This window comes from Loxodonta africana, chromosome 5 (genome assembly GCF_030014295.1).
Source record: "Loxodonta africana isolate mLoxAfr1 chromosome 5, mLoxAfr1.hap2, whole genome shotgun sequence".
NCBI lineage: Eukaryota > Metazoa > Chordata > Mammalia > Proboscidea > Elephantidae > Loxodonta > Loxodonta africana.
This window is the reverse complement of record NC_087346.1, coordinates 111596108-111611357: the sequence shown is the minus strand read 5'-3', so window position 1 is coordinate 111611357 and position 15250 is coordinate 111596108.

The following is a 15250-nucleotide window of genomic DNA, read 5'->3' as shown; positions in this document are numbered from 1 at the left end:
TTTTTTCGTAACTATCTTATTAATGCCTGGGCACAGGAAGTGTGCATTTTTATTGGCTTATTATTATTACTACTGTTATTATTAATTTTATCATTTGATATTTATAACACCACCTTAAAGCATTATAATGACACATGCTTATCTTAAAGCTACTATAACTTCAAAAAAAGTAAAGGTTCAAATTTAATTTTGTAGGAGAATACTTATTCTTTGACCCATGAAGAACACTGATAATTTTTATATTTTCAAAAGCAATGAGCTATGTGTGGTTTTATAGCGTATTTTTAGTCAAATAACTCACACCTTCTACATTTGTTCGCCAACCACTCCCTCCCTCCTCAAAGTATTTTCAGAAGTGCTTCTATGATTCTGAAAGCTGTAAAACAATTAGCATAACACACATATGAAAATACCTCGAGGAGGGAGGGAGTGGTTGGCAAAGAAATGTAGAAGTTGGGCATTATTTGCCTAAAAATAAATTTAATTTTTTTTTTTTATTGTCATGAGTACAAGCATGTGCTATAAAATTGCCACCCTTAAAACTGCATAGTTCCCTTTTACTTGGTGGCAGAAGGTAATTTGTTTTACTTACAATGCCTGATATAAAGTGCTTAATAGTTATAAATTTTTTTTTTTTTAAGTGCTTAATAGTAGCAGTTGTCTAATTTGACAGGTCCTGGTATACACTGCACATTACATGGTCATACATGTTGATAGATGTAAAAATGATTTGATAATTACTGACAAATGCTTTTAAAATGGCTTATGCCAATTATTCAGACTGATGTCAGATGAATAAATACTACAAATTACCAAACATTAATGAGTATAGAATTTTTTCTTTTCATATTAGAAGGTAAATTTGTATAGCCTATTCTTTAAATGCTGTCATTACCAGTTAATTAACAGTTCATGAGTGAAAATGATGATCTGTCTTCACCTGGAACGAGAAATATAAAGATTTGGTTTTAAAAAATGGAACTGGCAGGTATGACAGCAAACACGTTTTGGGCAAAATAATATTGTCAGCTTTTAAATAATAACAAGCGTCCGTCCTTGGTAAGTCCATTTCAAACAGGCTTTCATTTAAAAATTCCAGTTAAATTTAGTCTATGCTTAAAGAGATTTCAGTCTTTGACATTATAATGCTTCAGCTTTTACATAATATTTAGAAGCTGAAGTTTGAGATATTAACATAGACAACTCAAAAGGTTTTAAAAATGTCCATCATTCATTTATATTTTTTCTGTAATTGTACTTAAGTATTGAATTTATTTATAATTTTATTTAATAATCTGTAGAAATTTCAAATTCTTCTCCTTCAATGAAAACAAATTTAACATACATGGCAGCCAAAGATGTGTGTAGCTGGCTTGCATCACTCTTCAGGAAAAGGCATACCATTCAGGTTAAACAATACAATTAGCTGACAGATTCCAACTGACAGGGTTTTCAGGACTCTTTTTCTCTTCCACCTTCATGGTGAGGCCTAATTGTGCCTAGGCAGCTCCACCCAATGACTGAGCATGGTGGGCTATTAGGGCCTGGCCATTTCTGCAGAGCAAAGAACTCATCTAATGGTCACTCTTTGCTCCAGATCTCCCTGCTGTGTTATCTGGGACTATGACAGATCTACATCCAATCTGGCTTTCTTTCTCTTCTTTCTTTCACAAGTGTGAGCTTCACATGGCAATCTGAATGCCTTCACTGACCAATCCTTCTTCCACTCCCTTTTATTTCATATCTTATAGGCTTTTTTTCAGAAACTAGAGTCCCTGGATGGTGCAAATGGTTAATGAGCTCAACTGCTAACTGGAAGGTTGGAAGCTTGAGTTCACCCAGAGGTGCCTCAGAAGAAAGAGCTGAAAATCTACTTCCAAAAAATCAGTCATTGAAAACCCTACGGAGAACAATTCTACTCTCACACACATGGGGTCTCCATCAACTCCATGGCAACTAGTTTTTATTCCAAGAATAAACCTCTTTGCTCTCCTAACTCTTTCTCAGTATCTCCCTCCTGGAGGCCACAACTAATTAAACATGTATTTATAAAATGCAGCTTATTTTATATAATGCACTGTTAGCCTTTATATTACACTCAGCAATATTTATTCATATGTTCTGAAGAGATTATAAGATTAGAGAAATTGTGCCCATAAATTTGATAGAAAAATTCTTATCCATTTTTCTTCTTTTTTTGGAAGAAAATATGGAAAGTAATGTCGCATATATACCTTTGCAAAAAGGATATTAGCACGGAAAACAATTTCCAATCTCCTCTCCTTAAGGTTGGAAGCATTTATGTTGGTGTTGATAATTTGATTTCTAATAATAGTAAGAAGAAGAGGAAGAGTATTTACTAAACACTTATTAAGTGCCAGACACTTTGCTAAACTTTCTATGCATATTGTAATCCTCAATCAGTTATTTATCAAGAGCCCTGATAAATAACTATTATGATGCCCATTTCATATACGAGGAAAACAGAAGCTTGTAAATGATGACACGGAATGTCATTTAACTTTTAAATAGCTGGGCAGGAGCTTAAGTCCCTCTTACCTGGTCTAAGATATGTTTAATATAACAAAAAATATGGGACTATAACTCACGGTTGACAGAATTAATAGTCCCTTTAACTCCAATAACTTAACTTGTCCATTGTCAAAAAATAAATGAGACAGTGCTTCAGTCTAAAGAGTTATTTAATCTATTTAACAGAAAGTATAGTGTGTAAAGGTGGATGAACATTTAAAACAATTTTACAAGCTGACTACAAAAAAAATTTAAGGCTATCACACGTCTCAAATAAATTAGTTCTTCTATAATTATAAAATGATATAATTTTTTTTTATATTGCCATATTTTTAGCATTAGCCTCAGAACAACAGAGAACTATTTGATTTATTATGGTTTATCTTTAGAATTGCTTACATTTTAAACTATATATGATGACTGAGGAAACTCCAGTGGCATAGTGGTTAAGTGATATGGCTGCTAACCAAAGGGCTGGCAGTTCAAATCCACCAGGTGCTCCTTGGAAACTCTATGGGGCAGTTCTACTCTCTCCTATAGGGTCTCTATGAGTCGGAATCAACTCGATGGCACTAGATTTGGTTTGGTTTATGATGACCGACATAATTCAACAATATTATATTTAGTTTAAATTCACTTAATTTAGTTTTTATGTTAATAGTATTAAACTACGTTCTGTCAAAATTTGAGAATCTAATAATAAAACAGTGTATGTTATATTATAAAGAGAAATTAGTCTTAATTTCGTCATTGTGATTTTTTTTGAAGAGCTTCCTAGAATTCTAATAGATTGCATAAATTTATTCATCCATGCCAGAAAATGTCACAAAATAAAATTTTCTTTCTTTAGTCTGCATTTCACAAATCCATTCTGAGATTATAATTCTCCTCAGACCAATTATAGGATGGCATGAATAGACAATTTTGTGTTATTTACTCTGAGATTTAATTGCAAAGACTAGAATTCTTATTTGTGGTATTTCCTTTCAACCTTTAACCTCACCTCTAAACAATATTATATTTTAGGTATAAGGGGAGAGATTACCTATCCATCAGTTACACAGAACTCCAATAAGCCTTTAAGAAAAATGAAGTCTTGATGCATGCCACATATAGATGAACTTTGAAAACATCATGCTGAGCAAAATCAGTCAGTTGCAAAATGACAACTATTGATGGATCTCATTTACTTGAAATATGTAGAAACCAAAGATCATTAGTGGCTACCAGGGGTGGAGGGAGGGGTTAAGGGGGAGTTTTTTCTTAAGGGCCATTGAGTTTATGTTAATAGTTGTGGACTGATTTGGAAAAAGTTAGTGACAATGGTTGCACGACTTGAAGAACATCGATATCATTGAATTGTACATGTAGAAATTGATGCATTTGAATTTCAGTGTTGGTAAAGAATACTGAATATACTATGGGCTGACAGAAGAATAAGCAGGGCAGTCTTAGAAGAAATAAAACTTTTCAGGAATGGGGGCCAAGTCCCATCCTAGCTTCTGTCTCACTAGCTTAAACTGCCTACTCCTGGTCATATGACTCAGAGACTCAGAAAACATCCAACTTTAGCTCCCATTCCTGGTTTGTTTTCCCATTCCATTTCTAATCTTCAGCTTTTGAAAGGATATGAGAGAACTAAAAATTCCATGTTATGAATAATGCACACCTTAGTTATCAAGATGACGTCTTTGATTTTTAAAACTTTACAGAGGTCTTTTGCCTCAGATTTGTCTAATGCAATATATTGTTTGATGTCTTGATGGCTGCATCTGTGGATGTTGATTATTGATCTAAGTAGAATGAAATTACTGACAACTTCAATTTCTTTATTTGTCCAGTCGTGAGGATTTTTGTTTTCTTTTTTTTATGTTCAGGTGTGATCCATGCTGAAGCCTTTTACCTTCATCAGTGAATGCTTCAAGTTGTCTTCATGTTCATCAATGTTGTGTCATCTGCATATCAAAAGTTGTAAAGTCTTCTTCCAATCCTTATCCCATGTTCTTTTGCATATAGTCCAGCTTCTCAGATTTTTGTTGAGCATATATAAATAAGTAAGGTGAAATGATGCAAACTGACACACACCTTCCCCTGCTTTGAACCAGGCAGTATCTCCTTGTTTTGTTCAAATTACTGTGCCTTGACCCATATTGAAGCTCCACACGACAGTCTACAGTAAAATTGTGCTAACAGTAAATTTCTCAGAAACTAATGGCATATTGTCAACAGGACATCAGTGACAGGTTAAAAGTGTTCCTAATGGCAAATTTGGCAAATGCTAAAAATTAAAAATGCTTTTGATTATAATACATTGAAAAGAAGAAAAGCCACAACTCCATAATGAACTCAGATGGCAGTGGAGATGGGAAAGTAGGACAAGAGAGAGAAAAAGAGAGACAGAGAGAATCTCTTCTGTATAGAATGTATTAGTTGTCTATTACTGCCATATTAATTACCACAAACTTAAAGTTTTAAATGAAACACACTTATTATCTTACATTTATACAGATCAGAAATCTAACACAGGTCTCATCAGGCTACAATCGAGGTATTAGCAGGGCTGTCTGAGTTCCTTTCTGGAAGTTCTAGGGGAGGAACAATCCATTTCCTCATTCATTGGAATTGTTGGCCACAATCAGTTCCTTGTGTTTGTAGAACTGAAATGCCTTTGTTCTTGCTGGCTGCTGGTTAAGGGTCTTTACCAGCTTCTAGAGGCTACTTACATTTCTTAGCTTGTGGTCCCCTTCCACCATCTTCACAGCTAGAAACGCCAGATTATGTCTCTCTCACACTTTTTTTACACTTTGATTATCCCCTGATTCTGATTCTACTACTGTTTCATCTCTCTCATGCACACTTATAACTCCTTCTTTTTTCTTTTTGCAGCACAGGCAATTAAAAATGATTGACCCCACTGAAATAATATGGTAATCTCCCTATTTTAAGGTCAGCTGATTAGTACCCTTAATTCCATATGCAACATTAGTGACTTAATTCCGTCTTAACATGTAATATAATATGTTCACAGGTTCCATAAATTAGCTTGTGGACATGTTTGAGAAGCCATTATTCTGCCCATCACATTGAAAAGGGCCAACTAATAAAAGGAGAAGGAATGATAGAATTTTAAAATCACCATTTTGCAGTTTCCAAACTAACACAGTTAAAGATAAATACTGGATGATGAAACTATCAATGAGAAGAATATTTATGGGGAGCAAATTATTTACACATGGTCACATTACCATTCTACAGATTATCAGTTTCAAAAGGGTAATGCACTTTTACAAAGAAGTATTCCAGTGGCTATCAACTTAAAAAAATTACAGTTTTATAACAGTGATTGAATGATAGAATCTTGCATGACAAAGGACTTATTCATTGCAAATACATTTTCCAACATTAAAAATGGTGAGTATACATGTGGGCCTCACAGTATGGAATACGCAAGAATCAAATCAAATACATTTACAGGAAAAGACAATGGAGAAGGTCAGTATCATCAGTCAGAACAAGTCCAGGGGCCAACTGTAGAACAGAAAATCAATTGCTCCTATGTAAGTTCAAGTTAAACTGCAGAAAATTAAAACAAGTCCATGAGAGCCAAACTGTGACCTTGAGTATATCCCACCTGAATTTAGAGACCACCTATCTCAAGAATAGATTAGACACATTGAACACTAATGACCGAAGACCAGATGAGTTATGGAATGACATCACGGACATGAAGAAAGCAAGAAGTCATTAAAAAGGTAGGAAAGAAAGAAAAGACCAAAACGGATGTAGTATAGACCCTGAAACTTGCTCTTGAGAGTAGAGTAGATAAAGGAAATGGAAGAAATGATGAAGTAAAAGAGCTGAACAGGAGATTTCAAAGGGCAGGTCCAGAAGTCAAAGTAAAGCATTATAATGAAATGTGCAAAGACCTGGAGTTAGAAAACCAAAAGGAAGGAACCACTCAAGATTTCTCAAGCTGAAAGAAGTGGAGAAAAAAACTCAAGCCTCGAGCTGCTATATTGAAGAGCCTATGGGCAAAATACTGAATGATGCAGGAAGCATCAAAAGAAGATGGAAGGAATACACAGAGACCCTGTACTAAAAAGAAGTGGTCAACATTCAAACATTTCAAGAACTAACAAATGATCAAAAATCAATGGTATTGAAGGAAGAAATCTAAGCTGCACTGAAGTCATTGGTGAGCAGGAACTGAAGGAATACCAGTTGAGATCTTTCAGTAAATGGATGCAATCCTGGAAGCGCTCACTCATCTATGCCAAGAAATTTGAAAGACAGTTACCCGGCCAACCAACTGAAAGGAATTCGTTTGTGTGCCTATTTAAAGAAAGGGGATTCAAAAGAATGTGGAAATTATCAAACAATATCATTAATATCACACAAAAGTAAAATGTTGATGAAGATAATTCAAAAATAGTGCAGCAGTAAACTTTCAGAAGTTTGAAAACTATCAACAGTAAACTTCCAGAAATTGAAGCCAGATTTAGAAGAGGACATGGAAAGAGGGATATCATTGCTGATGTCAGATGGATCCTGGCTGAAAGCAGAGAATACCAGAAAGATGTCCACCTGTGTTTTCTTGACTATACAAAGGCCTTCAAATGTGTGGATCATAACAAATTATGGATAACATTGCAAAAAATGGGAATTCCAGAACACTTAATTGTGCTTATGCAGAACCCGTACAGTCTTTTGAACAGAACAGAAGGGGTATATTATGGTTAAAAACCAAGAAAGTTGTGTGTCATATTTATTCAATCTGTATGCTGAAAAGCAGGGCTATGTGAAGAAGAACGTGGCAGCAAGATTGTAGGAAGACTGCAATATGTAGATGATGCAAACTTATTTTCTGAAAGTGAAAAGGACTTGAAGCACTTACTGCTGAAGATCAAAGACTATTTCAGTATGGATTATACCTCAACATAAAGAAAACAAAAACCCTCACTACTGGACCAATAAGCAAAAGCATGATAAATGGACAAAAGATTGAAGTTGTTTAGTATTTCATTTTACTTGGATCCAAAATCAACACCCATGAAATCAGCTGCCAAAAAATCAAAAGACATATTGCATTGGGCAAAACTGTTGCAAAAGACCTCTTTAAAGCGTTGAAAAGCAAAGATGACACGTTGAGAAGTCAGGTGAACCTGACTCAAAGTATGGTATTTTCAATTGCCTCATATGCATGTGAGGGCTGGGCAGTGAACAAGAAGACCAACGAAGAATTTCCACCTCTGAATTATGGTGTTGGTGAAGAATATTGAACACACATACCATGTACTGCCAGAAGAATGAACAACTCTGCCTTGAAAGAAGCACATCCAGAATGGACATGCTATCAGGAGGGACCAGTCCCTAGAGAAGGACATCAAGCTTGGTAAAGTCGAAGGTTAGTGAAAAAAAAGGAAGAACCCTAACAAGATGGATTGACACAGTGGCTGCAACAGTGGGCTCAAAGAGCAGCTAATGTGAGGCTGGTGCAGGATCAGGCAGGGTTTTGTTCTGTTGTCCATAAGGTTGCAATGAGTCAAAATCGACATAGGGTGCCCAATGAAAACAACATACTAGTGATTGTGTATGCTCAATGATGCAATATGAGGAATATAGACTCAGTGATAAAACATTTTTGCCAAAAATATTTATTTGAATCTAATCAAGCCTTAGATCTAATATTCACTATTCAGTAAACACTGGTGATAGGAGCACATGTTAAACCATGCCATGGTCAAATAATTAGACAAAGTCAGAAGGTGCAACATTCCGTAAGAATAGAGGTCTTAATCATACATAAAAGCAATATAATAATAATAAATAAATAAATAAACCTGGGTGGGCTCTTCTAGGATAAGACCAAATGAGTGAATGTTGATTAGATCTTGCCTGAAACAACACACACAGAATTATAGATGATGTTAACGGGACAACTAGGGAAACTCATGTACAGATTGGACAGCAAGCACTGATGATAACTTAGATGTGATAATAGTAATTCAATTTGTGTAAGGTCCTTTTTGTTCTTAGGGGACACATGCTATAGACACATGCATAAAGTGTCATGATGTCGGCAACTGACTTTTCATTGATTCAGTAAACTGATAGGAAGGTAGATACATAGATAGAGCAACTAGGTTGAAATATAATTATTCCATCCAGGTGAATGATATGTAGGTAGTTTACTACTCTAGACTCAGACATATTTAGTTTTTCATAATAACATTTTAGGAAAAAATAGAGTTGCCTCATTTTTAGTTAGATAGAAAAAAGGAAAACAATATGAATAATGAATACTTTAGTCAGCTACTGTGTTCATCAACTTGTTGTTGTTAGGTGCCATCGAGTCACTTCTGACTCATAGCAACCCTATGCACAACAGAACGAAACACTGCCCGGTCCTGCGCCATCCTTACAATCATTGTTATGCCTGAGCTCATTGTTGCAGCCACTGTGTCAATCTACCTCATTGAGGGTCTTCCTCTTTTCCACTGACCCTGTACTCTGCCAAGCATGATGTCCTTCTCCAGGGACTCATCCCTCCTGACAACATGTCCAAAATATGTAAGATGCAGTCTCGCCATCCTTGCCTCTAAGGAGCATTGTGGTTGTACTTCTTCTAAGACAGATTTGTTCCTTCTTTTGGCAGTCCATGGTATATTCAATATTCTTCGCCAGCACCACAATTCAAAGGCGTCAAATCTTCTTCAGTCTTCCTTATTCATTGTCCAGCTTTCACATGCATATGATGTGATTGAAAATACCATGGCTTGGGTCAGGCGCACCTTAGTCTTCAGGGTGACACCTTTGCTCTTCCACACTTTGAAGAGGTCCTTTGCAGCAGATTTGCCCAATGCAACACGTCTTTTGATTTCTTGACTGCTGCTTGCATGGATGTTGATTGGAGATCCAAGTAAAATGAAATTCTTGACAACTTCAATCTTTTCTGTTTATCATGATGTTGCTCATTGATCCAGTTGTGAGGATGTTTATTTTCTTTATGTTGAGGTGTAATCCATACTGAAGGCTGTGGTCTTTGGTCTTCATTAGTAAGCACTTCAAGTCCTCTTCACTTTCAGCAAGCAAGGTTGTGTCATCTGCATAACACAGGTTATTAATGAGCCTTCCCTCCAATCTTGATGCCCTGTTCTTCTTCATATAGTCCAGCTTCTCGTATTATTTGTTCAGCATTCAGATTGAACAGGTATGGTGAAAGGACACAACCCTGATGCACACCTTTCCTGACTTTAAACCAATCAGAATCCCCTTGTTCTGTCTGAACAACTGCCTCTTGATCTATGTAAAGGTTCCTCATGAGCACAATTAAGTGTTCTGGAATTCCCATTCTTCAGAGTGTTATCCATAGTTTGTTATGATCCACACAGTCAAATGCCTTTGCATAATCAATAAAACACAGGCAAACATCCCATCAACTTTATATAATCTGAATAACTCAAAGAATTCAAATAACAGGCATGAAGAGTTATTAATATTTTATTATTTTCATTGGATGTTTTGAATTTGTTCTTTTAATTAATTTTATTTTATTATATGATTGTTGAATCTCTACTTTATCTACAAACAATAATACTTTTTAAAATAGAATCTATTAAACTTCAGAATACTCCCAGAAAAGATCACTTCATTTCATTGAAGACTTCTGTACTTTAATGAACATGTAATGGAAATGTTTAACTCATCTAACCTAAAACTCCTTGCAAATTGGTAATAACCATCATTGGCAATCATTTATTAGTAGTTTGAAAACAATAATTTAAATAAATCACATGGAGAACTAAGTTGCACCTGACCCAAGCCACGGAATTTTCAGTTACCTCAGATGTATGTGAAAGCTGGACAAGACCAAAGACCAAAGAACAACTGATGTCTTTGAACTTCAATGTTGACAAAAAATATTGGATATACCATGGACTGCCAGAAAAACAAACAAATCTGTTTTGGGTGAACTACAACCAGAATGCTCCTTAGAAGAGAGGATGGCGAGACTTAGTCTCATGTACTTTAGACATGTTATCAGGAGGTATTAGCCCCTGGAGAAGGACATCATGCTTGGTAAAGTTGTTGTTGTTGTTAGGTGCTATTGAGTGGGTTCAGACTCATAGCAACCCTATCTACCACAGAATGCAACACTGCTCAGTCCTGCACCATGCTCACAATCATTGTTATACCTGAGCCCATTGTTGCAGCCACTTTGTCAATTCACCTCTTTGAGGGTCTTCTTCTTTTTCATTGACCCTGTACTTTACCAAGCATGATGTCTTTTGGCAGTCCATGGTATATTCAATATTCTTTGCCAGCACCACAATTCAAAGACACCAATTCTTCTCTAGTCTTCCTTATTCATTGTCCAGCTTTTACATGCATATGATATGATTGAAAATGGCATGGCTTGGGTCAGGCACACCTTAGTCCTCAAGATGACATCTTTGCTTTTCAACACTTTAAAGAGGTCTTTTGAAGCAGATTTGCCCAATGCAATGTGTCTTGATTTCTTGACTGCTGCTTTCATGGGTGTTGATTGAGGATCCAAGTAAAATGAAATCCTTGACAACTTCAATCTTTTGTCTGTTTATCATGATGTAGTTTATGGGTCCATTTGTGATGATTTTTGTTTTCTTTATGCTGAGGTGTAATCCATACTGAATGCTGTGGTCTTTGATCTTCATTATTAAGTGCTTCAAGTCCTCTTCACTTTCAGCAAGCAAGGTAGTGTCATCTGCATAACACAGGTTGTTAATGAGCCGTCCTCCAAACCTGATGCCCTGTTTTGTTTTTCGTACAGTCCAGCTTCTCGAATTATTTGCTCAGCATACAGATTGAACAAATATGGTGAAAAGATACAACCTTGATGCACACCTTTTCCTGACTTTAAACCATGCAGTACCACCTTGTCCTGTTCGATCTAAGTACAGGTTCCTTATGAGCACAATTAAGTGTTTTGGAATTTCCATTCTTCACAATGTTATCCATAATTTGTTATGATCCACATAGTCAAATGTTTTTGCATAGTCAATAACACAGGTAAACATCTTTCTGGTATTCTCTGCTTTCAGCCAGGACCCATCTGACACAGGTGATGATACCCTTGACTCCACAACCTATTCTGAATTCAGCCTGAATTTCTGGCAATTCCCTGTCAATAAAGACTGCAGCTGCTTTTGAATGATCTTCAGCAAAATTTTACTTGCATGTGATATTTATATTGTTCGATAATTTCCTCATTCGGTTGGGTTAAGTTTCTTGGAAATGAACATAAATATGGATCTCTTCCAGTTGGTTGGCCAGGTAGCTGTCTTCCAAAATTTTTTTGGCATAAACAAGTGAGCACTTCCAGTGCTGCGTCTATTTGTTGAATCGTCTCAATTGATATTCCATCAATTCCTGGAGCCTTGTTTTTCACCAATGCCTTCAGTGGAGCTTGGACTTCTTCCTTCAGTACCATCAGTTCATGGTCATATCATACCTTTTGAAATGGTTGAACGTCAACCAATTATTTTTGGTATAATGACTCTGTATATTCCTTCCATCTTCTTTTGATACTTCCTGAGTGGTTTAACATTTTCCCCATAGAATCCTTCATTATTGCAACGTGAGGCTAGAATTTTTTTTTCAGTTCTTTTAGCTTAAGAAAAGCCAGTCGTGTTCTTCCCTTTTGTTTTTCTCTTTGTCTTCTGAAGTGCCCTTTGAAATTTTCTGGTCAGTTCTTTTACTTCACTTCATCATTTTTTCCTTTTTCTTTAGCTACTCAACATTCAAGAGCAAGTTTCGGAGTTTCTTCTGATATCCATTTTGGTTTTCTCTTTCTTTCTTGTCCTTTTAATGACCTTTTGCTTTCTTCATGGATGATGTCCTTGATGTCATGCCACAACTCACCTGGTCTTCGGTCATCAGTGTTCAACATGTTAAATCTATTCTTGAGATGGTCTCTAAATTCAGGTGGGGTATACTCAAGGTTGTATTTTGCCTCTTATCGGCTTGTTCTAAATTTTCTTCCGTTTCAACTTTAACTTGCATATGAGTAACCAATAGTCTGATCTGCATTCAGCCCTTGGCCTTATTCTGACTGATAATATTGAGTGGCTCCATCATCTCTTTCCATAGTTGTAGTTGATTAAATACCTGTGTGTTCAGTCTGGTGGGTTCCATGGGTACAGTTGCTGTTTATATTGGTGAAAAAAAGTATTTGCAATGAAGAAGTCGTCAGTCTTGCAAAATTCTAGCATACAATCTCTGAAATCGTTTCTATCACCAAGGCTATATTTTCCAACTACCAATCCTTCTTTGTTTCCAACTTTCACTTTCCAAAAACCAAAAAAAAAATCTGTTGCCGTCAAGTCGATTCGACTGATAGCCACCATGTAGGACAGAGTAAAACTGCACCATAGAGTTTCTAAGGACCGCCTGGAGGATTCAAACTGCGGACCTTTTGGTTAGCAGCCGTAGCTCTTAACCACTATGCTACCAGGGCTTCCTTTCGTGTTCCAATCACCAGTAATTATCAATGCATCTTGATTGCATGTTCAATCAATTTCAAACTGCAGAAGCTGATAAAAATCTTTAGTTACTTCATCTGTAGCCTTGGTGGTTGGTGGGTACATTTGAATAAGAATCATATTAACTGGTCTTCTTTGTAGGGATATGAATGTTACCCTATCACTGACAGCGTTGTACTTCAGGATAGATCTTGAAATGTTTTTTTGATGATGAATGCAACACTATTCCTCTTCAAGTTGTCATTCTCAGCATAGTAGACCATATGATTGTCCAATTCAAATGACCAATACCAGTCCATTCCAGCTCACTAATGCCTAGAATATCTATGTTTATGCATTCCACCTTATTTTTGATGATTTCAGATTTTCTTAGTTTCATACTTTGTACATTCCAGGTTCCATTTGTTAATGGATATTTGCAGCTGTTTCTTCTCATTTTGAGTCCTGCCACATCAGCAAATGAAAGTCCCGAAAGCTTGACTCCATCCACATAATTAAGGTCTACACTATTTTGAGGAGGCAGCTCTTCCCCAGTCATCTTTTGAGTGCCTTCCAACATGGGGGGCTCATCTTCCGGCACTGTAACAGACAATGTTTCACTGCTATTCTTAAGGTTTTCACTGGTTAATTCCTTTCAGAAGTATACTGCTGGGTCCTTCTTCCTAGTCTGTTTTAGTCAGGAATTTCAACTGAAACCTGTCTTCCACGAGTGACCCTGTTGGTATCTGAGTACAGGTGGCATAGCTTTCAACATCACAGCTACACACAAGCCCCCACAGAAGGACAAAATGACAAACACGTGGGGGTGGTAAAGTAGAGGGTCAGCGAAAAAGAGGAAGACACCCAATGAGATAAACTGACACAGTGCCTGCAGCAATGGGCTCAGCAATGAGGATGGTGTAGGACCAGGCAGTGTTTCGTTCTGTTATACATAGCGTTCATTTGAGTTGGAACTGATTCGATGGGATGTAATGACAACAGCAATTTAAATATTGGCTCTTTAATTCAATAGTATAAGAAACAAAGATTTTGTTGCTGTAAATAATTACTTTGATTTCAGGGAAATAACTAGTGCTTAGACAAAAATATATATATAATTTTGATTAATTTTACATTAATTTTTTATCCAAAATGCTGAGTGTTCAAAATTTTAAATATTGATTTTTTTTCTTTTTTCCTTTCTAAAACTAAATGTCATTTTTTTTTCCCCACACTCCAAAAGCTGATCACGGAAAAAATTTTAAAAAATTGATTGAAGTAGAAAAAGAAATGTGAATATTCCCCATACTTCTACCCCTCAGAGATAAGCTTTGACAACTTTCCAGTATTATTTTCTTCAGGAATTGATCTGTGCATATGGAGTTCTGAAGCCTACATCTGATACAATCCCATTAGCCTTACTGCAAAACTCTTAACCACTCATAAGACAAACTAGTTTGTTTGGCACAAAAAAAAAAAAAGTATTTTGTGAAGAACTCCTTGCGTGTATTTTAAGGAACGTACATTACCTATAAATTCTATTATTCATAGTTTGTATAAGATCAGAACAATCAATTTTTTGGAGTTTTAGAATGAATGAATCATAAAATCGCCTAAGTTTGTTGTGTAGGAGAAGGATAAACTAGATCATTAACTAATGTTTCAAGTTCTGTTTTTCACGGATTTACTTACATTTCCATTTTTTTAACTTGACCACATTTAGAAATTTAGAATTTTCTAGAAAATATTTTAATTATGAAATGTTTGGCCAGTGACTCCTCTGTAGCCGATGCTTTCTGGTGGACACTGACGTGAGACTTAAAGATTTGTGCACTTTGGCACCACTCCCACATGTTTGTCTGTCTGCAAGTCCCCAAATCTCCCATCTCTCTTTGTCTAATTATGTTTCTTACAGTCACTAACCACCAGCCAAGCCTTCTGCTACTGCCCCAGGTTGTGTGCACTCTTTATCCCAGACATCTTATCTTTTCATACAAAAGAGATGACGAATTGTACAGCTAAAAAAAAATGGTCTAATGGGAGGATTTTCTCTCGGCACTACCCTTTAGGACAGCTCTACATGTGGCTGTAATATTCCATAGTCCCCTGAGAAGACCCATTTAGGAACTATTTTTTCTCTTTCATTAGCTGGTCACAGAGGTGTGAGCTGTGAGAGAGGCAATGTTGCATCAAAGATAAGTGAAAAGGAATTCTGAACC